Source organism: Neophocaena asiaeorientalis, unplaced genomic scaffold (genome assembly GCF_003031525.2).
Source record: "Neophocaena asiaeorientalis asiaeorientalis breed wild unplaced genomic scaffold, Neophocaena_asiaeorientalis_V1.1 scaffold866, whole genome shotgun sequence".
NCBI classification, from domain to species: domain Eukaryota; kingdom Metazoa; phylum Chordata; class Mammalia; order Artiodactyla; family Phocoenidae; genus Neophocaena; species Neophocaena asiaeorientalis.
The window spans coordinates 240,955-264,581 of NW_020172694.1; the positions used below are offsets into that span (position 1 = coordinate 240,955).

Consider the following 23,627-nt stretch of genomic DNA (forward strand, 5'->3'; position numbering starts at 1 on the left):
GTGCGTTTCTCAGAGTAGACTCACAGTAATCAAGCTCGGAGAGACTTACTAGTACATAAAACAGAACGCCAGCTCGAACACTTAGGTTCTCCAGACACCCAAATTTTTCTCTATGGCCATAATACAAAGACATACTCTCTTTGGGATGCTGCTGGGTGAGCATGGAATCAGAATAAGTGGTCAGGGTCTGATTCAAATGTTTAGTGGCATTAGGCTTACTGAACCAATGATAGCATCTTTAAAACAGGTGCTTTGTGTACTCCTAGGACCAGATAAATCACATTTTTGTATATTGGCACCCTTCTCAGTAGACAGTGGTTGGATGATTAATCCCAAGCAAACTTCTGTTTTATGACCCTCTTTTTGTCTGTTATTTTATTGGTCAATTCCCATCCTTTCAAGCTATAACCTTTCTTTTATGTTATACCATTCTATCAAAGTATAAGCAAATTTCGGTACCCTGGGAAATTTCTCATTCATTTGGTCAAGGCATTTTAAAATGTTTAATATTTTGGAAATCCATAGAAGTTAGTTGAAATACATGAGAAGAACCTATAATCTTCATTGCATTTTTTATTAGACTAGACAACCTTTATATTAAAATTGTATACAATTTCCAGCATTTAAACAATTTCAGAAAAATTCTAACAGTTGCCATAAAAGATTTATTTGGAAATTTCCCTGGGAAATTTCTCATTCATTTGGTCAAGGCATTTTAAAATGTTTAATATTTTGGAAATCCATAGAAGTTAGTTGAAATACATGAGAAGAACCTATAATCTTCATTGCATTTTTTATTAGACTAGACAACCTTTATATTAAAATTGTATACAATTTCCAGCATTTAAACAATTTCAGAAAAATTCTAACAGTTGCCATAAAAGATTTATTTGGAAGTTGTAAATTTCTGATTCTTAGTTTTAGAGATCATTACTTGTTTCTGATTATAAAAGTAAAACTAATATATGCTCTTCCAAGAAGAATCATGGACTACATAAATGGATAACAAAGAAAAGGAAATTCATCCATAATCCTGCCACACAGAGAAAGCCACTCTTTATATTTTGGCATATATATTTTTTAACAAAATTAAACTTGACTATGAAGTGATTACAATAATGAGGCTTCTCCAGAGAAAGAGAAATAATAGGAAACCTTTATATAGGAGAGATATGTACACAATAGGAGGTTGTTAGAAAGAAAGATGTATTTTAAGGAATTGACTAACATGATTGGGGGTGCTGGAAAGTCTGAAAAATCTGTAGGGCTGGAGACCCAGGGAAGAGTTGATGTTACAATCTTGAGTCTGGAGGCAATTCCTTTATGTGTTGGGTGGGGGGGGAAGTAGGAAGAAGGGGATCTCAATCTTTTCTCTTAAGGCCTTCAACTGACTGGATGAGGGCCACCCACATTATGAAGGGTATTCTGCTTTATTTAAAGTCTACTGACTTAAATGTTACTCACATCTAAAAAATACCTTTACAGCAACATCCAGACTGCTCTTTGATCAAACAACTGGGTACCATTGCTTAGCCAAGTTGACACATAAAATTAACCATCACATTAATCTTATATTATACAGTTTTATTGTCCTCATGGTAAAATCCAAATCCCTTAGCCTGTTAGCCAACATTTTTAATGATTTGATCCCTACCTAACTCCTTTGTCTCACTTATAGACACCTTCCTTCTCATTGCTAAAATAACGGGGCATCAAATTGGTATCACAAAGACTTGAACAGTAGGCAAGCATTACGTGTTTTTAATGAAAAAATATGATAAGGAAGAATTAAATCATAATGCTGACCACACTTTCTTCCAGATTTTTGTTTGGTGACTTCTTAATATTGTTTGAATTGGTAGTCTCCTGTTAAAGAGTTTTGTCACTCGAAGTATTATTTAATACAAGTTGTTATAACATACTACAGGAAGTAGACTTGACATTACCATACAGAAAAGAGAAATCTGTTATAATGATAAAGATTTTCACTTAATTGGAGTCAAATTCATTTCAGAGGTTTAAAGTACTCCTTCCCACAAATCATCTTTGCACTTCTGCTTAACATGTATTAAATTGCTTTACTTAATTATAAATATCCTATAATACTAAATGAGATCTTTAAATGGCTAGGGATTGATAGAAACCGTTAAAAATGAATGCATACTAGAAGTTATGTTTCATTTCCTAGGAACTGATGCTAAATTAAAACATGGTTTAAATTTCTTGGAAGCTACACACATTGGTTTAATGCATTGCTTAAATTTGTAATATATGGAGAGATTATTATAACCTTATTGATAGCTAGCATGAACACCCCATAAGTGTTTCCCTATAATGTGTATAGTATATTATATTCAGAAAAACCACTAAATTTTCAGTATTTTTTAAATAAAAAAATCAGTATGCTGGTTGACAGTCTATAAATTATTTTGGGTTAAATGAAGTGAATTAATCTGAAAAAAAATTCACAATCTCAACAGCAAAGGCTACCTTGCCTTTTTAAAAAAGTTGTCTATGCTTTTTTGTTTTATTTTTTAATAATTCTATTAACTTATTTTTTGTATTTTTCATGTCTCACATTGTGGCTCAATCAATAATGGTTTATAATACTAATGTACATTTTATAGAACTGATTTTCATATTTTCAAGTGCTTTCAGGTGCCCTTCCCAGATAAATTCATACCTTATCTGTGAGAATTATTAGCCATATTTTATAGATAAACATCCAGTAAAAAACAGCCAGCAATTATTGAATGCTCTCTGTATACCGGGAACTGTGCTGTGTATTTGCGTGGAGTATAATTTTTAATCTCTACAACTACATTGTAATGAGGAAAGTGAGAAATACAGTTATAACATGATATAATGAGGAGATAAACTGGGATTCGGGAGACCCTGTTTCCTGCCAAAGCTTCTAATAAACGTGTTTATGAGAACACTTGCTATGCTTCCCTACCAGTAACTGAAGGGAGTGGGAAGATCCCTTAAACCTCCTTTTTTGTAAAGCATTGCTCCACTGAACTCCACTAAACTGCCAACTCAACATCTCTACTACAAGATCTAGAAGACACCTCAAGCTCACTGTGTCCAAAACAAATATTGAAGACTGCTCCACTGCCAGGCTTCCTAGCTCAGTAAATAGAAATTCCGTCTTCTAATTGCTCAAGTTAAATGCCATAAAGCCATCGTTAACTCTTTTCTTCCTTTCATATGCCTCATTCAATCCATCAGCAAATCTCATTATCTCCGCCTTCAACATGTATCCAGGCTCTCATGCTGTTTTTCCATCCCCACTAGCATGGCCAACCGAGCCACCTTTTTCTTTACCTGGATTACTGCAGTGACCACCTAAGTGGGCTCCCACTTCCACCCCTGCCCAATCCCTACACCCCTTTCTCTTCTCAAGGCAGCTAGAGTGATCCTTTTAAAATGTAACTCACTTCATGTTCTGCTCTGAAATCCTGCAGAATTTGTCTCATTTTGTATCAAAGTTAAGTCTGCAAGTGACTCTGAACCTGACATGATCTCTGTTCTCACTCCCCCAATCCCTCTCTGACCTTGTTTTCCCCACTAGGCTCACTTGTCTCCAGGCTAGCAGGACACCTTCTGCCTGAACAGTTCTATCCCCAGATGTCCACCTGGTTTGCTTCCTTACTTGTTTTAAATCTGTGCTGCACAAAAGTCACGAAAATAGGATTTCCCTGATTTCCCTCCAGGGTGAGGCAACCTGCACCCTCACTGAGCATACTGTCACTCCTTCACACTGCTTTAGTTTTCCATTCATCACTTATCGCCATGAGGGCAAGAACTCCATCTTCTTTGCTTACTGCTTTGTCTTCGGGACCTAGAACAAATGTGGATGATGGATTAAATGAAAATGGATGATGGATTAAATGAATGATGGATTAACTGAAAATGTTTCCTACCGAAGTTGTGATATAACTCTGTAAATATTTCTACTTTTGTAGATGGGATGAAGAAGTAAAATCGACAACCCTCTCCTTTTCCTTTAGAACAGCTGTTAGGCCAGTTTGAACTGACATTTCTTTGGTTGTTGAGAAAACTTAAAATCATAGAATATTTCTTGGATCCTCCATGGTGCTATAGATCATTTGCAGAAATATAATAACGTTCTTCAGCATTCAAAATGTGGGTTTTATGGGGAAAAAAATGACAGAAAAATGGAAAACTTTTTTTCAGCAGGCTGCTTAGTTGTTTGATAATTCTTATAATCTTTTGGCAGGTTGCCCTTTTCCAAACACGCTGCTGTTACACAAACAAACAAAATAATTATATATATAAATGTAATGCTTTTAATTATCTTAACTTTTTTTTTTTTACCTGAAAGCAGAAATCACTGAATGAACAGTGAAGAATTTCTAGACTGAAATGAGCTGGTCTAGTTTTATTTCCACTTGAACTCAGTGTGTGGCCTTGGAGAAGTTACATGCCCTTACCAAGCCAGGGCTCTTATCTTTAAAATAGGTGTAATAATAGGTATAATAATACCACTCACTTACCTGCCTGACTGGGTTGTTAAGGTTAATAAGATAATGGCTGTTTAGAACTTTGAAGTCCTCAGGAGGAAGGTGTTAACATGAGTAAAGGAATCTTACATTTTTCTTATATTTATAATTATTTTGGAAAAATGCCCTATCCAGATATTTTGCCAGTTTCCCTGAAAGATTCATGGAAGCACACTTGCCCTCCTTAGACAACTGTTTTGAGGTATAGCTTCAGGTAGTCCACGTGTTGGCACAGCTAATCTCTGAGCTCTACCAGCTTTACACATGTGTTCTGCAGGACGGAGATTAAAAAGAAACAAACTGTGGCCTGAGACACTTCTGGCACCTATTATGGAAGATACACATTTGCCAAATTCCCATTTTCCATTAGAGTAATTTGAAACTCTTTTAGAAGTAACTGTCCAAGGTAAAGTTGGTTTCTTAAGAAGTTATATTCTATCCTTTGTATGATGTCTTTTAGTCAAGATCACATCTCTGGAGCAGTTATCTCCAAGAATCTAAGAGGATTTGCCTTTCACTTGCCTTTTTTTTGGTTTTTAATCATTTCATTTTTTTCAGCCTGGAGCCTAGATTTGATTAATCGATTTCCCTGTGCTGTTTTAGGGTTGTTTTTATTAATGCACTTTGCAAGCCGAGATACAGCATTATCGCCTTCTCGATCATTGTACTAAGTGTTGAGATCTGAGCAGGCCAGCTGTAGCAGCTGTGTTTCCCCTTGGATCTTGAGCTAAAAACTTTCATCTCCTTTGCTGTCTCAGCTGCTGGTCTGAGGCTATGGCCTTTCCATAACTCAAACCAGTTTCAAAGCAACGTAAGTAACCTCTTTGGAATGCTTTTGGAAAACCACAGCAAGGTTCTTAAAAAGTACACCACTTATATACTTTAAATGAATGTTTCCATTTTAAGGTAATAACAGCATAATGTCAGGAGTCAACGCATGGTATTTAACTACACTACGAACATAGCGTAGGCTTGTCTAAGTAGACCAATTAAAAAAAAGAAAAAGAAAAAGAAACAGCAAAGATTGGAATCCTTAAGATGATCTCATAGTTGTGGAATCTATGAATCGAAGATTATGGTTTCCAAAATTCTATTTGTAAAGTAACATTTTCTACAGGCCTGAAGATTTTTTATCCCTAGCTGAACAATTGTATGAAAAGACACCACCATCACAAATGAGAATTGTATTGATTGTTTTAACAGGGGAGGTGCTTGGTATTCACAGGGAAACATTTCAGACTGAACTTTGGTTTACTTGGGGAGTGCAGAGGATCCAATCTGCATGCATTTTAATAACAATTTGTTAAATCAAATCATCAATGCAATAAAATGTGACTGATGATTTATAAGACTAAAGGTCATTTCAGTGAAATTTGACATTTATCTCCAAGTCTGGACAAGAAGAAAACATTTGTTTTTTTATATTTGTCTTGCCTTCACAGAGGAAATTGTCACTCCAAACCTCACTTGTCTGACTTCCTAGTGACTTAACTAAGGAAGGACTCCTACATGCAGTTTGTTTGTAATTACAAAAGAGATTACTAATTAGATTTTACATTTATATCTTTCTTACCATCTCCCTAGTGTTTAGTGGCAGGAAGAAACCTCATCCTAGGGCACTGGCAGAGGAAGAGAAATCTTTGGGGCTAATTTAAGTGTCCAGTTGATGTTACATAAAAATAAGCGAAATTCCAATATTTCAGAGTCTCTAAGGGCCACCTTTAAAACCCAGCAAAGTAGAGCACACTACCATAATCCAGGAAAAATAATGTACTTGCCTTCAGAATTCGGAACACATTGTTTTTTTAGTGATTTACTGCATGGATTTTAAAGCTTTTCTTCATAAGCACTTGTATTACCTTATCTGGAAAGGCAGCTTATTGCAGTCTTCCAGGGCGACTGCCTGTGCTACTGGGGGATTAAAACATGTAGACATGTATCACTTTCCCCTCTGGAGCCTCCCCAGACATGCTGGGTATTATGCTGAGCTTCCAGTGACCTATTCTTGAACCTCTGCCATTCCAAGACTGCCTTCGTTTCTGTAGTATTCATAGTGGCTTTAAAAACAAAATTCTACCCCCTTTATGAAAGTATTTTTTATCATTTAGTCAATTCCTTTCCAATAAACATTTTTCTTTTCTTTGGGATATATATATATATATATGTGTGTGTGTGTGTGTGTGTGTGTATATGTATATACACACGTGCATTTTTCTTCGGGATATATATATATGTATATACACACATGTGCACATACATATTGCACACACTGAAACATACAGACATAAAGGAAAGTAGAAATATACTGTAGTGTACAAATGTGAGGCACATGTGTAATTTTAAATTTTATAGTAGCCACATTACCAAGAAAAAATAAAAAAATAAAATTAATCTTAATAATAATTTTATTTATTTAATAATTTTATTTCAATGTGTATTTCATTTCAAATATATTTCACCTCAATAGCTAAAATAGTAATAGCATTTTAAGGTATAATCAATATAAAAATTATTAATGAGACACATCTTTTTTTCATACTAAGTCTTCAAAATCTGTGTGCATTTTATACTTACAGCACATTATAATTCATAATAATTCACACCAGTGGTTACCTTATTAGAAAAGTGCAAGAACACATATATACCTAAAGACTATTTTGAAATAAGTCCTTAGGGAGAGTCTCAGAATTGTAAACAAGTCAAATTTTGACCAATTTTTTTTTCTTCAACCTCTACAAGTATAACATATTTAATAAAGTGTTATTTTAGTTTAACAAAATTACTTAAAATGTAGACATATCTTTTAAAATAGCATTGACCCATTAAGATAATACACACACCTTTTGGAGGTGCACTTAACCCTACACCCTCCCTTTTCCAGAGACTGGTTTGGAGTAATTTCAAGGTGTTATACCCCAGTGGGAGCTGGATTCTTTAATTATTAAACCATGAGGCCATCCTAACTTCTGTATTATCTACTGAATGCATGCTTTATTGATTTAATTGAAAATATATGGGAAAACTTGAATTTAAAGTATGTTAAGTGTTAGAACTTAACTTTAGACTTGTATTTTGTGATGTTTATGTTGACAACTGTGATGCAAGACAGGTGGATTTTCAGGTGAGACAAAAGAGCAGAGAGGGCGATCTTGCCCAAGCACAAGGTTTCCCTGAACCCTCTAACTGATTTGCCCTTTGCTCATAAATCTTTCGTCATGGTCAACACAAAGACTAGTATTGATTTGCCAGTGAGCTATCTTGTCATCTCTGGGCTTGGGTCCTTTGACCTTTTATTTGTTCCTGTAAAATTATGGTGAATCACAAACTTCTTTTCTCCTAGGTTTTTTAAACTTTAAAAGGCCAGGAGACTCTGTGAGAATATATTAAACAGTTGGATAATCCAGAAAAAGGGGGTACCAAAAAATAATTGCAGACAGCTAAAGGTCAGAAAAATCCTTACTGAGTCCAAAATCACAAACACATTCTCTGAGGAGGAAAGGATTGAGGAGGAGGTCTGAGTTTCGTTTGATCCTAGCTAAATTAACTTTGAGTTTCTTCGTAAAGTGTGTCAAATTGGCATTTCCTTCATTAGTGCCTGAGTGGGGGACAGAGTGAATTTTAGAATGTGACTGAATTTTAAAATGGAAAGGGAACACAAACACAGCAGTTTAAACAAGTATAATGCATCTAAATTGAATGATCACAGTTCATTTCTCAAAATACTGATATTAGCATAAAGTGATTTCAGTGGAGCTCCTACAGTCTTCTTCATGCCTTTTTTTTTTCTTGTTGTTTTTGGTCACACACATATGTAAGCCCTACATACTCTGATGTACAGATAAGCTAAAGATAGTTTCTGTAGACTGAATCTTAGTGAAGTAAATGTGGAATTAGGATTTCAACTTTCGTTCAACTTATTTCAAGTCCTTTTACTCAATTTGTTGAGAGTGTAATTTATTATACTGGCCTATCACCTGACGATTTCTCTGCTACATATATATTTCTTCCCTGCAAAGGGATTCTTTTTAAACTTTGGTTTCTGGAATAACTTTTGCTATAGATCTGTCTATAAAGAAAAAGGAAAGTTAGCTTTATTTTATTTCTAGATCACGATGTAGCTCTTATTAAAATATTTTTAGAGAAATATACTATTATTGAGAGATACTTTCTCTGAGACATGTTTACCTAGTACCTGTTTGCCCTAGATGATGCCAAAATGCTGCTTTCTGTAAAGTATAACTAAATAATGGGACATCAAAGAACTTTTGGAGAGTTCAATATATAAAACAAGAATGTTAAGTAAAGTATATCAAAAAAAGATTCAAAAAAAAAAAAAGATTCGCTCCTCCTTAACAGTCTTTTGCTAAGATGTACAACGCTACTGGAAAAGAAATCATGAATTTACATTTGGCCTCATGAAAGGCGTCTCAGTCTCCTAATCAGGGAGTAAATGAAGCACTAATTTTCAGGTCTGAAAATCAGATTATTATTTTTACATAAATTGTTAAATAGTTAAGACATTTACATAGTTCAATATTCAAAAACTTCAAAAATAATCTATGGTAAAAGTATCCTGGTTTCCTAGTTCTTCTCCAAGGAAAGCTCCAAATTACTAGTTTTGGGGGAATCCTTCCAGAGGTCATTTATCCAGAGATAATTTTAAGCATATGAAAGTAAAGGCATGCTTCTCATACAAATGGTAGCATGTTATACATATAAATATCAATACATAAGGAAGCTCCTCATTTTTTATTATATGTGGATAGTATTTAGTTGTCTGAATAGTGTATACTTTATTTTGTTCCTTCCTACTATATATTTATATGGTTTCCAATCTCTTTACTGTGGCAAACAGTGCTACAGTGAATAATCCTATACAAATATCATTTTGCAAATGTGAAAATTTTTCAGCAAGATAAATTCCTAGAATTAAATCACTGTGTCAAAAAGCATATGCATCTGTAACTTTGTTAGATATTGCCAAATTTTTTCTTCCCACCAATTCAAGAAATTTTGTCCCACCAGTAAGGCAAAATAGTTCCTGTTTCTCTGAAAACTTCACTAATAGTGTAAAATCAATTTTTAATTTTTTGTGTTGAATTTTTGGTTATTTTGTACATCAGTATAGTTTTAATTTGTTTTTCCCTTATGGATGATGTGGAGTATTATTTCATCTATTTAGGAGTCATTTATAACATATGTGTGAGTCTATGTGTGAACAATTGGGTCATATACCTTTCATGTTTCTCTTGTTTATCTTTTTTTACTTGATTTGTATGAGTTCTTTATATATTAGGTTAATTGGCTCTTGTCTGTAATATGTCATAGGAATTGCAAGTATTTTCACAGTTTGTCATTTATCTTTTGATTTTGTTTATGGCGGTTTTGAAGTATAGAAAATTGGGGTTTAAGTCATTACCTTTATTGTTTTTTTTTCTTTTATGTCTTTGGCTTTTGTGACATTGTTAGAAAGGCCTTCCCTATTCCAAAGTATATATTAGTTCTCCCATCATTATTTCCACTCCATTTATGGTCAGATCAGATAATTGGGTTGAGGCAAGTGTCAGTAGTTCTGGGCATGATACTTCTTAGCTGATTAATTATGGCCCATATACTGTAGAGACCTTTTTCTTGTTCTGACTGAGGAAGGAAAGAGTTCCTTCAGGTCTCCCATGGGACACAGCCCCTAACACTTTACTGAACCTCCTTTAAGCTCTGAAGTGTTCAGCAGTAAGAAGCTGTCTAATTTCAAGCCCTGCTGGGGAGATGAGTGAATGCCAGGTTTCTCCTACACCTTAGCTATGGTTTATGTATTCTCAGATAATCCAGAGCTAAATATAGTTTAGTATTACCTATGATTTAGGTTTATCCATGACCCTTACTCCAGATTATCTTGGATAATCTGAAGTTGAGTACATACTATTAGTATATATTATAGTATTAACACATAACCTTGCCTTACTGGCATTATAACTAAAATATAATATATACATTATTCACTTTTCATAATTTAATTATTAGAATTAAAAGGCTTATCTTCTTAATTTACATTGATATAAATAGAAATTGACTTTCTATTACATTAATTTGTGTCTTAATATTTTTTTCAACTAAGTGTTTTAGTCACATTATGAGGGATTAAGGCTTGAAAGTAGAGTGACTCAATTACTAGCTATGCAATTTTGCACAGTTAGCTATATGACCTCACACAAGTGTGACCTCATATGTTGGTTTCCTCATCTTTAATGTGGGTAATAACTATACCCGTCTCAGGGGATTGTTGTGAGGTTGAACTCATCAAGACCTATGAAGCACTTAAACTAATTCATGACATACATTAAGGCTTCAGTTAACGTTAGTGATCATTTTTTTATCATTACATTCAATTTTGAAATCTAGAGTCAGATAATTTGATAGTGGGTGAATATGACTCGTAGACTGGTTATAATCTACGGACTGCTTGTTCCATATGAAGGCCCAATTTTAGTCACTTTAAGCTATCACTAGATTGCAGCTACTTTTTTTTTTTTTTAAACTCTGAGACCATATCTATTTCCTTTGGATGATCAGGACAGCTGAACATCTAATCCATTCATTCTGGCCTTCATTGTGATTGAAACAGCTGAATCAATCATGCAATGATTTGCTTTGATCATTAAGACAGCCAAAATGAAAGCATTGGCCATGCTGCCTAAGGTCCATTTATTTTAGAAATAACTTTTGACAGGTAAGACATAGTCCCATATTGCCTTCCTGACGTTTCATTGATATCTTGTGTGGCTTCTGGTAACATATTTATCATTTAGCTAATACACTTTTTGTTATCATTTGTTCTCTGTTATCTTAATCAATGTAAACATGATTCATGGGGGTGATTCATGCAGAGCCAATTTAGCTGCAGATGGCCTGAGAGGCAACAGAAGAGGTGGCATTTTGTGCTTTTGTTGTTGATGGGTGTGATCCAAGCGATGGGGATAGTTCAAAGGAAAGCAGACTTGAGTGGTTCAAGGGAGGAAACAGTTTTCATGTGCTTGCAGAGTGACAAAACTAGAATTTTCAGTCTGTGAAGATTTAGTTTGAAGTGGATATGATTAAAGGTGATAAAATCGTGCTGTTCCTGGAATGAAGATGAATTTGTTCCTAATGAAAGAGCTTTAATAAATTTTTTAAAGAATTAATTATTCAATAAATATTATTATCTTTTTCTATCTTAATAAATATTTATTGTGATATTCCATTAACGTTACTGACAAGGGTTACTGAAAAAAGAATATTCGGTGCAAACCAACATGAGTCCCTGGACTAAGGAAGGCCACCAATTTCACACACACACACACACACACACACACACACACACACACACACACACACAGAGATAAGATCAGATGATCAGAAAGGCTAACAACCAAACTTTTGTTTTAAATATTGGACAACTGTAAGAATGAAATGCGATGAATCTTAGCTTTTAACTCTTTAGTACTCTGAAGAATTTAGTGACTCAGATCTACAGACCTTGGGCTGTGATTCTTAGCTAAGGGTAGATTTCAGAAAAAGATATGCCCACAAAGAAAATCTCTCATGATCTCTAGAGAAACGTTTTTTTGGTTTGTTTGTTTATCAAACAAAACCATGGTTTGAAATAATTGAAAAGCATGGCACTAGCCTGTAATAATCATCTTTTAAAATCTAGATTTAGTCAGGGGAGTGCCAGAAATGTCTATGTTTGGGGAATGTGGGTTGGGCAATAAGGCTGACAATCCCCTTCTCTTTTTGGTCATTTCTTTTGGCTTATGTCTAATGGAAGAATTGAAAATAGTGATCAGCTTTTTTGCAAGTAGTTGAATCAAATAGCAATCTAAAAGAAGGAGAGCTAGATAAAATGTTGGTCATGTATTGATTCTTTTTTGTTTGTTTCTTCATTTAACTTTTTATTTTGAAAATAATTATGAACTCACAGAAAGTTGCAAAAATAGTACTCTTCAGCTGGTTTCCCCCAGTCATCATCTTACATAGCTTAGTATAATGAAACAGAAATAAACAGTTTACCAGGCAAAGAGTTTAAAACATTGGTAACTACAGTGTTATCAAAACCGGGAAATTGCACTCCTATGTATGTGTGTGTTTGTAGTTCTGTGAAATTTTATCACCTGTGTAGATTCATGTCATCACTACCACAATACACAAGATACAGAACGGTTTCATCACCATCAAGGAACTCCCTCATGCTACTTTTTTTTTTTATTGGAGTGTAGTTGCTTTACAATGTTGTGTTAGTTTCTGCTGTACAGCAAAGTGAATCAGTTATATGTATACATAGGTCCACTCTTTTTTGGATTTCCTTCCCATTTAGGTCACCACAGAGCACTGAGTAGAGTTCCCTGTGCTGTACAGTAGGTTCTCATTAGTTATCTATTTTATACATAGTAGTGTATATATGTCAATCCCAATCTCCCAGTTCATCGCATCCTCCGTTCCCTCCTCATGTATTGATTCTTAAGTACACATAGATTGTGATCAGTGTCAACCTGACCTTTATAATAGACAGCTTTTTTTTTTTGGTACTTTCTTTCACAATGGCCATTTTTGAAATCAATGAAAAGGGGGCATAGAAAGGTTAACTTATTTATAAGTTCTTATAAATCTGAATTAAAATTTTAAAAATTTAGACTAAATGAAAGATATTAGTTTATTAGCTGAATTTATGATCACAGTAGGCTTCCTTACACGTATACATGTGTTCAGTACTATTAATAATCTTGAATTCACTTGGAATTTTAATACAGTCTTAAAAAAAAAGTCAAATGCTGAGAATGTTAAGGTATATTTGCAAAAGTGGGAATTTAATTGAATAACATTTGGTTAATGGTGTGAGCAGATTTACCATTTTTATAATCAGGAGTTGTCTCACTATGCAGCGTGGCATGTGTTTTTCCATCTAGTTATCTGTTGTTTGATGTTGTTCTTTAATGGTGTGCCTGTGTTTGTGTGCATGTGTACACATGTGTGTATATGTGTGTATGTGTGTTGCTTCATATTGGTCCTGTACAATTTTCAGTAATTTTATTTTTGTATATTTTATATTTTTGTGGCTATGAATTATTTTCTTTGTATTCTTGGCAAGTGATATATAAGAAAGGAAAATTTTTCATTATTCAGTTTGAACACTTTCTTACACATTCTCATAAATAGCCAGTTTTTTTTTTTGGTTGCCTCATGAATGGTCATATCATCAAAAAAATGATAGTTTTGCCATTTTTTTCCCCCAAATCTGTACTTGATGTATTCTTTCCTTTCAAATTGCACTGGATAACACATTCAGAAAAACATAAAATTTTTAAGAAAGAAAAGCATTTCTCCTTATGAACTTAATAATAGTGTATCACTAAATGTGATTTTAGCTATTGATGGAATAGATTAAAAATATCCATTTCAGATCATATTAAGCAACTTTTTTTTTTTTTTTTACTTCTCTCGGCAATGTTCTATTAACCAGAATATATATTTTAAAAAGCCCATTGTTTGGCGGTGTCATAGAAGACACATTTTAAGCAGCTTCTCCATTATTTAGGAATTTTTACTCATAAAAATTGCCTGTTATTTCAATAAAACTACCAATACTTTTTCTTCATTAAGCTTCTGTATTCAAATTAGGGGTTGAATATAGCCAACGTTATAAACAATATATGGCAAATCATTGAGATAAATGTTTTTAACTGTGAAGAACATCGATAAACCCACATTTATTATTTTAATCGTTCTATGTCATTTATTAACATCTATATCAACTAATTTGTGAATTATAATTCCTATTTTATGTTGTTTTCATTTCTCTTTTTTTCCGGTATATATAATAGTAATATGTTTAGGTTTAGACTTTTTGTGTTTTTGCTCTGTTGATCACAACAGATGCTTATATGCTCTTTCTTTTGGTATAAAACATAGTCTTAGAAGTTATAAAATTTGAATGCCGCAATTTAAAATTGTTATTTTAAAATGCTTCTGTCTCATTCTTACCTCAAAGAGAGATTTTGTTTATAACTCAGTTTTATGGAAGAAGGAGAGAAAATTTGGGCAGAGTATGCTGCTTTCCTTTATTATCATGCAGGCCAGTTTGCCCCCTAATACAACTTAATTTCCAATCTTAATCGGCAAGTGATTATTTTACTGTGTTTTCTTGGTTTAGCCTCAGCAATACTGTTATATTATAGTGTTATTGTTTATCATTGTCAATAACTGTATTATAGTTTTGAATTGAAACTGTGAAATATGAGTGAGTGTTTTTCATGCTTTCTAAATGAATTCCTGAATGGTAAATTTTATAAAGAGATTTGGGGAAAGCTCTGAAAGAGAAGCAAGCTTCTCCTTTACTAGTGAAACATAGAAATGCAGGCATTTCTAAGTACTGGTTTAGAATAAGCTATCATAAAATATATCCCATCTATATTTGACAGTAAAAAGGATCAGTTGGTTTGGGCAACATTGTTTGTTCAATATGTATTTTATCTTTGGAGGCTACTAGATTTCCACATCACTAATTTCTCTAAAATAAATTTGGTCTAACCCAACTGGAATGATTCAATTCCACCTCAGAAATAGGTGAAGTAATTTAAAATTTTCTTTTAAGTGCTTAAGAAAGGTATTAAGACAGTAAGGAAAGTGTCATCCCTAAGGTTATAATTAATTAGACTATTGCTTCTCTAAGATGGGAATACTTTTAGTTTAAAACCTGAATATATGACTGTGGCTTTAAAAATGTTTAATTTGGCTGTCTTGCTACATTGAGATGTAGAAGATTAATATAGCAGTTAGAAATACAATGAAATGTACATTTCCCAGTCGATTAAATGTGGGAATTTATAATTCATAATTTGATATAACTTCTTAGACATGTCGTCTGCATGAAACTATGGGTGTATCATTTCCCAGTAGAATTTTTACCTAGAAATTACTGTTTTGTGATTCAATCTTAAGCGCTCCCTGTAGGAAATTTAGACGACAGTACTGTAACGTGAAGAATATGGGCAGTTTCTTAGTTTCTTTTTGATTTGGAGGCATCAGTAATGTTGCTTACAATCCCATGGCACTGAATCACTGTCTTTTAAAAATGTCATGTTCAGGTGTCTTGTCTGCCAAGTTGTAAATCTCATCTCTAAGCGCTTTTCTGTCTTTACTACCAAATGCTCATCTTATTGTTTTTTTTTTTTTTTCTGGGAGGGGTAATTTACTTTTCTATTGGTAATTTCTTTTCCTTTGTTTCATCTAGAAAAGCTAAATAAGACAACATTTGGAAAATAGTATTAAATACATAATTTGTGATGACATTACTCACAGAGAAAAATATACTTCAGTTCCTTGAAATGTGGGACTTGATTTTAATGGAGGCTTCTGTTCTGTGAGTAATGAAAATTCTGGATGACAAAAACATCTGTTTAATATAGAATAGGCATTGATTCATCTTTTGGCTTCACGCTGTTACAATAGTCAGTCTGAAAGTGATAAATCCCACTAGTAAAACAAGTTGAATGTATTTTTTTTAAAGCTTTACTTGGGGACAGAAACTTTATACTTTTAACTGTCATTATATACAAAAACATTTACATTTTAGAAAACAATACTTATTTCTGTAATTAATATGGGAGAGGGAAAACTTATTCTGTACTAATAGTTCATTATAAAGAGCTATAATATGCTGGAAATATAACTCTTTAAAATATTTTCAGTGCAGGTTTTTAAAAATCAAGTCCAACAATGAATTGAAAGAATTTAGCTACTTCAGTTGAAACCAGGGCAATTCCTTAACTCAGCTCAGTTTGACAGTCCATACATAATCATTCAAGGCCAGATAAGGAAGTATATGAATACATTTAGTATATTTTGCCTTTTAATAGTTGGTTTATATTTTTTAAAGAAATTAGCTTGTCTCCATGTTAATAATGGTTTTGATCATTAAGAAGTTTAAGCAGCTTGGTATGACTGCAGAGCTGCTAGAGATGTATTTCAAATAACCAAATATGAAAAACTCACTTTATTTTGTGTTCTTTGCTACTTTCATTTGCCTTTTCTAACAGCTTCATCTTCTGCTTCCTCTGGCCCTCCTCCATCAAGTTATTCCTTCCTCTGCCCCTTCAAACTCTCATTTCCTGTTAAATTCCTTCTGTAAATACACCCAAGCCTTCCCCATCCAAAATCACTACCTCGACAATAATCTGTTCTCCCTTTCCTTCCCCACTCTCCCCTCACCTTCTCTTTCCTCTTTTATTAGGACTTTTTGAAAGTTTGGTGTACCCTCATTATGTCTAGTTATTAACCTTCCATTCTCAGTGAGAACTGCTCTAATCTGTTTTCAGTCATCATCACTCCACTGTAACTCTTCTAAATTAGCTCACTAATGTCCTTCTATTTGTAGTAAGTAAGCAGTCCTGTTTTGGTCATCTTACTGGACCTCTCTACTCTATTTTGCACTTTCATAATATTATTTCCTTAGAGTCTGTGAAATTACATTCTCTCATATAAGCTTGCTGTTCCTTCTCTCCGCTCACCCAGAACTGGTGTTTGCCAAAGGTCGGACTGTAGCCTGTTATTTGTTGTTATCTTATTTAGTTTTCTGTGTTTATGTTTTTATTCTACATGCTCTTCCTGTTCAACTTATTTAGAATCATAATATCAAATACGACACAGAGTTCCCAATGTGTATCTTCCTTCAGACTTTCCCAAGTGATATCACAATTTGCAAAATTGTGCCAACTGCCTATTGATCATCTCCTCCTTTATTTACCATAAGTATCTAAATCATAGGTAGCATATATGAAACATTTACTATATACCAGACCCAACATTAAGTATTTTTACTTCACTTATCCCACAAAACAATCCTAAGAAAATGTCCCAAACTGAAATCATAAATATAATTAAACATCTTTTTCCTTCAGTGTTCTCTTCAGCTGTTGTTAGCACAACCATTTACCTGGTCAGCTAATTTAAAAATCCTTTGCTTTTTCCCTCACTGCACTCCTATCCTGTTTTTCACATGGGATCAAATATTAAACGCTGCTTAATTTATGAACAAACTTTTAAAACAATGTTTACCCTCTCCTTCATCCTTATTTTTCACTGCCCTACTTTAAGCCCTTATGATCTCTCATCTGGTCTATTATAACAGCATTTTTACTGTTAATTCTTTGAAATCAACCCTGCATAGAGTGAGCACTGTGATCTATCTAGAATGGAAATCTGATTACATCATTTACTTGTTTAAACATGTGGTTTCTAATTACCAACAGGATAAAATCCAAGATCCTTAACATGTGATATGAAGCTCTCTGTTATCTTGCCCCTGCTAGATCTATGGCCTCGTCGTACCATACATCCTACCTCATGCTGTATTAAAAGTTAACTGCTTTTGGTTCTCTGCATACACTACCTTGTTTTTCTGTTTTATACCTCTTCTTGGGTTGTCCTCTATAACTAGAGTGCCTCCTCCCACCTTTGTATTCATTTTTTTTACTGCTGTCTTCAGGAAGTAAGTACTTCCTCCAAGATGTTTTCCCTTCCAGTTCATCTGAATAGCTTTGGGATCCATCTTCTTTCATCTGAGAATATTACAGACTACTAAAACCCATGTCTGTTATTGTTTTGCCACCCAGTTTTATGTAGTAAAGATGTAGATTGTGTCCAGTTTTCTTTGTATACCTGGTTCTTAGCACAATATTAACGTTTAGTTCCTACTCAACAAACTTAGTCGAATGAGTGAGTGAAACCATGAGTGAATAGTTACCCTCAAGCATCACTAGTTCGCAGAGGCAGATGTCTGATAGTTAATGAGGTTAGCCCTCCTCTGAATAAAAGAGAAGGAGCAAGAGAAACCAAGGTCTCTGTTGCTCAGTAATTCTGGCTGAGATCTACTTTAAAGGTGGAGAGTATATGCACCTGCATAAATATCTGTGTTTACACAAAAGAACAAAGGATGAATCAAAGAAAATATTTTGAGTGTAGAGAGGAAAAAGATGGTGCAGAAAGGTTAGTGAGTGAGACCAGAAATTTAAAAAGTGTCTAACACTGAATTATCTATGAGCTAGCCAATTGGGGAAAAAACAATGAATCTATCTCAACTGAATAGAAGGGTGGATGAGGGTCAGTGAGCTTTTTTTTCTTTTTTTTTGAAAATTTAGAATGGGAGACTTCCCTGGTGGTCCGGTGGTTAAGATTCTGTGCTTCCACTGCAGGGGCATGGGTTTGATCCCTGGTTGGGGAGCTAAGATCATCCCACGTGTCGAGCGGTGCAGCCAAAAAAAAAAAAAAAAAAAAAAAAAAAAAGAAAGAAAGAAAATTTAGAATGACGTCAAAGATAGAAAAATAGTAAAATTGACTCCCACTTATCCACAACTAAGCCTTAACAATTATTAATAGTAGTTTCATGTATCATCACCTGCCTCCCCTACCCCGGGACACATAGCACGTACATTTAATGAGCAATTTTTAGTGTTGAGTTCTTGGAGGACATTAATTACCCTAAGTGAAACAAGCCAGTCCCAGGAGGACAAATAGTGCATGTTTCCACTTACATGAAGTATCTAAAACAGTCAAACTCATTGGAAACGAGTAGAATGGTGGTTGCCAGGGTCTGGAAAGAGGGGAAAATGGAGAGTTGTTCAACAGGTATAAAGTTTCAGTTAGGCAGGATGAGTAAGTTCTAGAGCTCTGTTGTACAGCACAGTGCCTGTAGTTAACAATTCAGCATTATACACTTAAAAACTTGTTAAGAGGGTAGATCTCACGTTAAGTGTTCTTACCACAAGAAAACACCACCAACAACAAAGGGACAGAAGGAGACTTTTGAAGGTGATGGATGTGTTTACTACCTTGATTGTGGTGATAATTTTATGTGTGTTTGCCTATGTCCAAACTCATCCATTGTATATATTAAATATATCCAGTTCTTGGTATATCAATTATACCTCAATAAAGCTCATTAAAAAATAAAAATAGGGACTCCCAGTGGTTAAGACTTTGCTTTCCAATGCAGGGCGTGCAGGTTTGATCCCTGGTTGGGGAGCTAAGACCCCACATGTGTCATGGTCAAAAAAACAAAACATAGGGCTTCCCCGGTGGCGCAGCGGTTGGGAGTCCGCCTGCCGATGCAGGGGACGCGGGTTCGTGCCCCGGTCCGGGAAGATCCCACGTGCCGCGGAGCGGCTGGGCCCGTGAGCCGTGGCCGCTGAGCCTGCGCGTCCGGAGCCTGTGCTCCGCAATGGGAGAGGCCACAGCAGTGAGAGGCCCGCGTACCGAAAAAAAAAAAAAAAAAAAAAAAAACAAAACATAAAGCAATATTGTAACAAATTCAATAAAGACTTTGAAAAGTTAGCACATCAAAAAAGAACAATCTTAAAAAAATAAATAAAGATACTGCCGGTTAGTAGCTTTCTTATGGGTAGGATAATCTGATATCTCTTCTATATATTGTGTACAATTTAAAGAATTGTGCTCTGTATTTTATTAGCTATTTAACAAATATAGTATGAAACACTGAGAAATAGCGAATAGAGATAATTTTATATAATTGTCTCTTTTACATGCAGTTTACATTCAAAATAAATATAAAGAAACCCCCAAACTACTATTTGTGGAATGTTTTTATCCACTTATCTAAATATTTATAGAACTTTTAAAATCATTTTTAAGATGAGCCAGTTTTGGTATTTGTGTTGCCAAAGCTATAGAAGTAATTACTATTGTTTATAATCAGATTTGCCCTTGTGTCTGGGAAGCACTTTGTCAATGAATGTGGCTTTAAAATTACAATCCAGAGTTGCCAAAGCAGGACCTGTGGGGTGGTTTCCATCAATAAATAACCCAGCCACATTCTAAATCTATTTCTAGATTTATATTCTGGAAGTTTTCTGCCAGAAAATCATGAGAACTGAGTTCTGTTTCTTCTCCCCCTACTAATGAATGATCAAATGAGTCATTCCATCTGAGCCTCCTTTCTTAAATGTGAAATTATGAATTATGATCTCCAAGGTTTCTTCCAGCAGAGGAGCACACAACATGCATCTGTATTCACGTCATGAAGTAATATAGTCAGCAACATTAGTAGAGATTGTGATATTAGGAGTGAAGTCTTCTGGTAATGGTAGTGGGCCATTGTTCTGATGTAATGTGATGCTGAGAAACATAGGACCAGGCCTTTTAATCATTTAACAAGGACCAACAGACAAAAGAGATACATAGAAAGAAAAATAGGACTGGATGCATGACTGGGTCTTTGTCTCTAACCACCATGGATGGGTTTGCTTTTCAGACTTTTAATGAAGATTGGCTGATGATTAAACAAGTCCACACTTGGATATGTGTCACCTTTATTTTATACAGCTATACTATGCCTATGTAAATTGGGGAGAAAACTCTAAAATTTATCCATAACTTTGTGTCTATTCATCCTGTCCAACTCCTTTTTAAAATGTTTTTATTTTTTATTGGAGTATAGTTGATTTACAATGTTGTGTTAGTTTCTGCTGTACAGCAAAGTCAGTCAGTTATACACACACACACACACACACACGCACACACACACACACACACACACATATATATATCCACTTTTTTTAAGATTCTGTTCCCATGTAGGTCATTACAGAGTATGAATAGAGTTCCCTGTGCTATACAGTAGGTTCTTATTTGTTGTCTATTTTATATATACTAGTGTATATATGTCAGAGAAAAAACCTAAAATGTTTTTAAAACCCAAAGAAAAATATAGTCTTCAAACATTCCAATAATGATAAATAATATTCCTGTATTTCCATCATAAAATATATTCACTAACTATCTCACCATTATTTACACATAGAAACAAGTCAGACAACCAACTTCTAAATGGAATCTCTCCCTCTAAGGGGGCGTTAGAACTCTTCTTATCTATACAGCCCTCTTCTTATCTCAAGAGGTACCTTTATGGTCCCTATGGTCTTTTTTAAGAGTGAAAACAGGGCACAAGTCTAAAGGCCATCCTAGGAAGACGGTAGGGATGAAATCATTAGCTCTTGATGACATAGCCGTATTTGTTATCACAGATCTCGCCTCATGTTGGGGGGAGGGGCTTGTAAACATTGTATAGCTCTTATCACCTACTAAGCAGATATTTTTAAGACAGACAAATGGACTAGAGCAAAAAGGTGTAAAACCAAGCTTACAGAGTTAATCCTGACCTGTCCACGTAGGTTGTGAATGATGCTACTAGTACAAAGGGAATATCAATGAAATTTAATGAGTATATCTTTAATCTGTTTAGTTTTCCAGATATATGAAGAATTACATTTGCTTCTAGAAAGTGCCAGTGTTATCATAACTCTGTAATCCTTCAAAGCCGTTTCCACTCCGTTAAGTATTTATTGAGGACTCACCTCTATTTCAGATACTGTTCTAGGTTTTTTTAAAAGGAATTACATAATTACAGATCTGTTATTTAGCATATTATAGATGGAAGCTAAATATTATGTTTTCATTACACTACTGAAAACACTAGAATATTAGTGTCTTTCCCAGTGAGTGATTTTTTTTTATAGTTCACCTGGTTGCAAACCACTATGCTCTTATGCTGTTGAACGTTTCCTACTGCTGTTCCATGATCTACTAACTGGTTCCCTGAGAAACATTCCACACTGTTTCCATCATAAAAAGTTTATTGTGAGGATGTATGAAAGTTCTTTTTCTATAGTTAGCTAGTTGGTTAACTGCCAGATTGCATGATTTTTTACTAGGTAATATTTCTGCAAACTTGATTTAATGTAATCTTGGATCAAGAACTTTCCCCACTAGGAAGCCATCTATTATAGTGGAAAGAACACAAGGCACAGAGTTTTCTGACATGGTTCATGCCTGACAAGCTGTTTGACCTTTGTCAAGGGCAACAGTCTGCTCTTCTAAAAAATGAGGAGTATAGTTTGGAAATATTCTAAGATCCCTTTAAAGTTACTATATTCCATGATTCTTACATATCCAAGTGATCAAAATCATGAGGAAGTATATTTTAGGATTCAAAATAAAATTTTAATTTCTTTGTAATTAAGTTCATACACCTATCTTTTTCTTCCATGTACATGATAGAACCATTTGTTTTAGGGTTAGTATGGTAGCATGAAACTTTTCTGCCAGAAAATTATTGTTCTATTCTTGGATTCATGCATCATTAATCATGCATTTTCAAATGAAGATTGCAGTAGTAAATTAATGTATTATAGCAGTGCAGTCTGTTCCACTGACCACTTTTTGCCCTATTGGAAATTCTCTGGAGCTTGTTAAAAAAAATTGGCCTTTTAGACAAGATAAAACTACATTCTGGAAGACTAAATATGCATAACATGGAACTGAAAAATGCAACATCAGTGAAAATCAACTTGCAGAAAATGAATTTTATGCTGAGAAGAAGAATAAGTAAACTTAATATTGCAATCAGAATTTTTAGCTATTGGATAAGCTAACCGGCCTTCAAACTGTCCGTACTTAACCTTTTATGACTACAGAGCAAAATAACATAGCTACAGAGTTTGGGTTTAATTTAAACCTTTGAATGGTTGTACATCAAAATGTTAATAGCCTCAGGTCTTATTTTTTCCTAAATCGAGTCTTTCAGCACCATTTGATGGTTAATTTTGTGTGTCAGCTTGACTAGGCCATGGTACCCAAATACTTTGTCAAACATCCATCTAGACATTGCTGTGAAAATACTTTCTAGATGAGATTAACTTTTAAATCAGGAGACTTAGAGTTAATCAGATTACCTTCCATTATGTGGGTGGGTCTCATTTAATTAGTTAATGGCCTTAAGAGAAAAAGACTTAGGTCCCCTAAGGAATGGGAATTCTGCCTCCAGACTACCTTTGGATTCAAGCTGCAACATCAGCTCTTCCCTGGGTCTCCAGCCTGCTGGCCTGCCCTGCAGATTTCAGAGTTGCTATAATTTCGTGAGCCAATTCCTTAAAATCTCTCTGTCTCCAGACACACACACACACACACACACACACACACACACACACACACACACACACACACACAAACTATTGGTTCTGTTGTTCTCTGGAGAACCCTGCCTAATATACATTAGAA

The 23,627-nt window shown here is 34.4% G+C and overlaps 1 protein-coding gene across 1 annotated transcript in view; it reads left to right on the forward strand.

Annotated features, from left to right (window-relative positions):
* The window catches only part of ROBO1 (roundabout guidance receptor 1), a 391,570-nt gene that overhangs the window by 160,920 nt on the left and 207,023 nt on the right, over positions 1-23,627 (forward strand). The window lies entirely within an intron of this gene.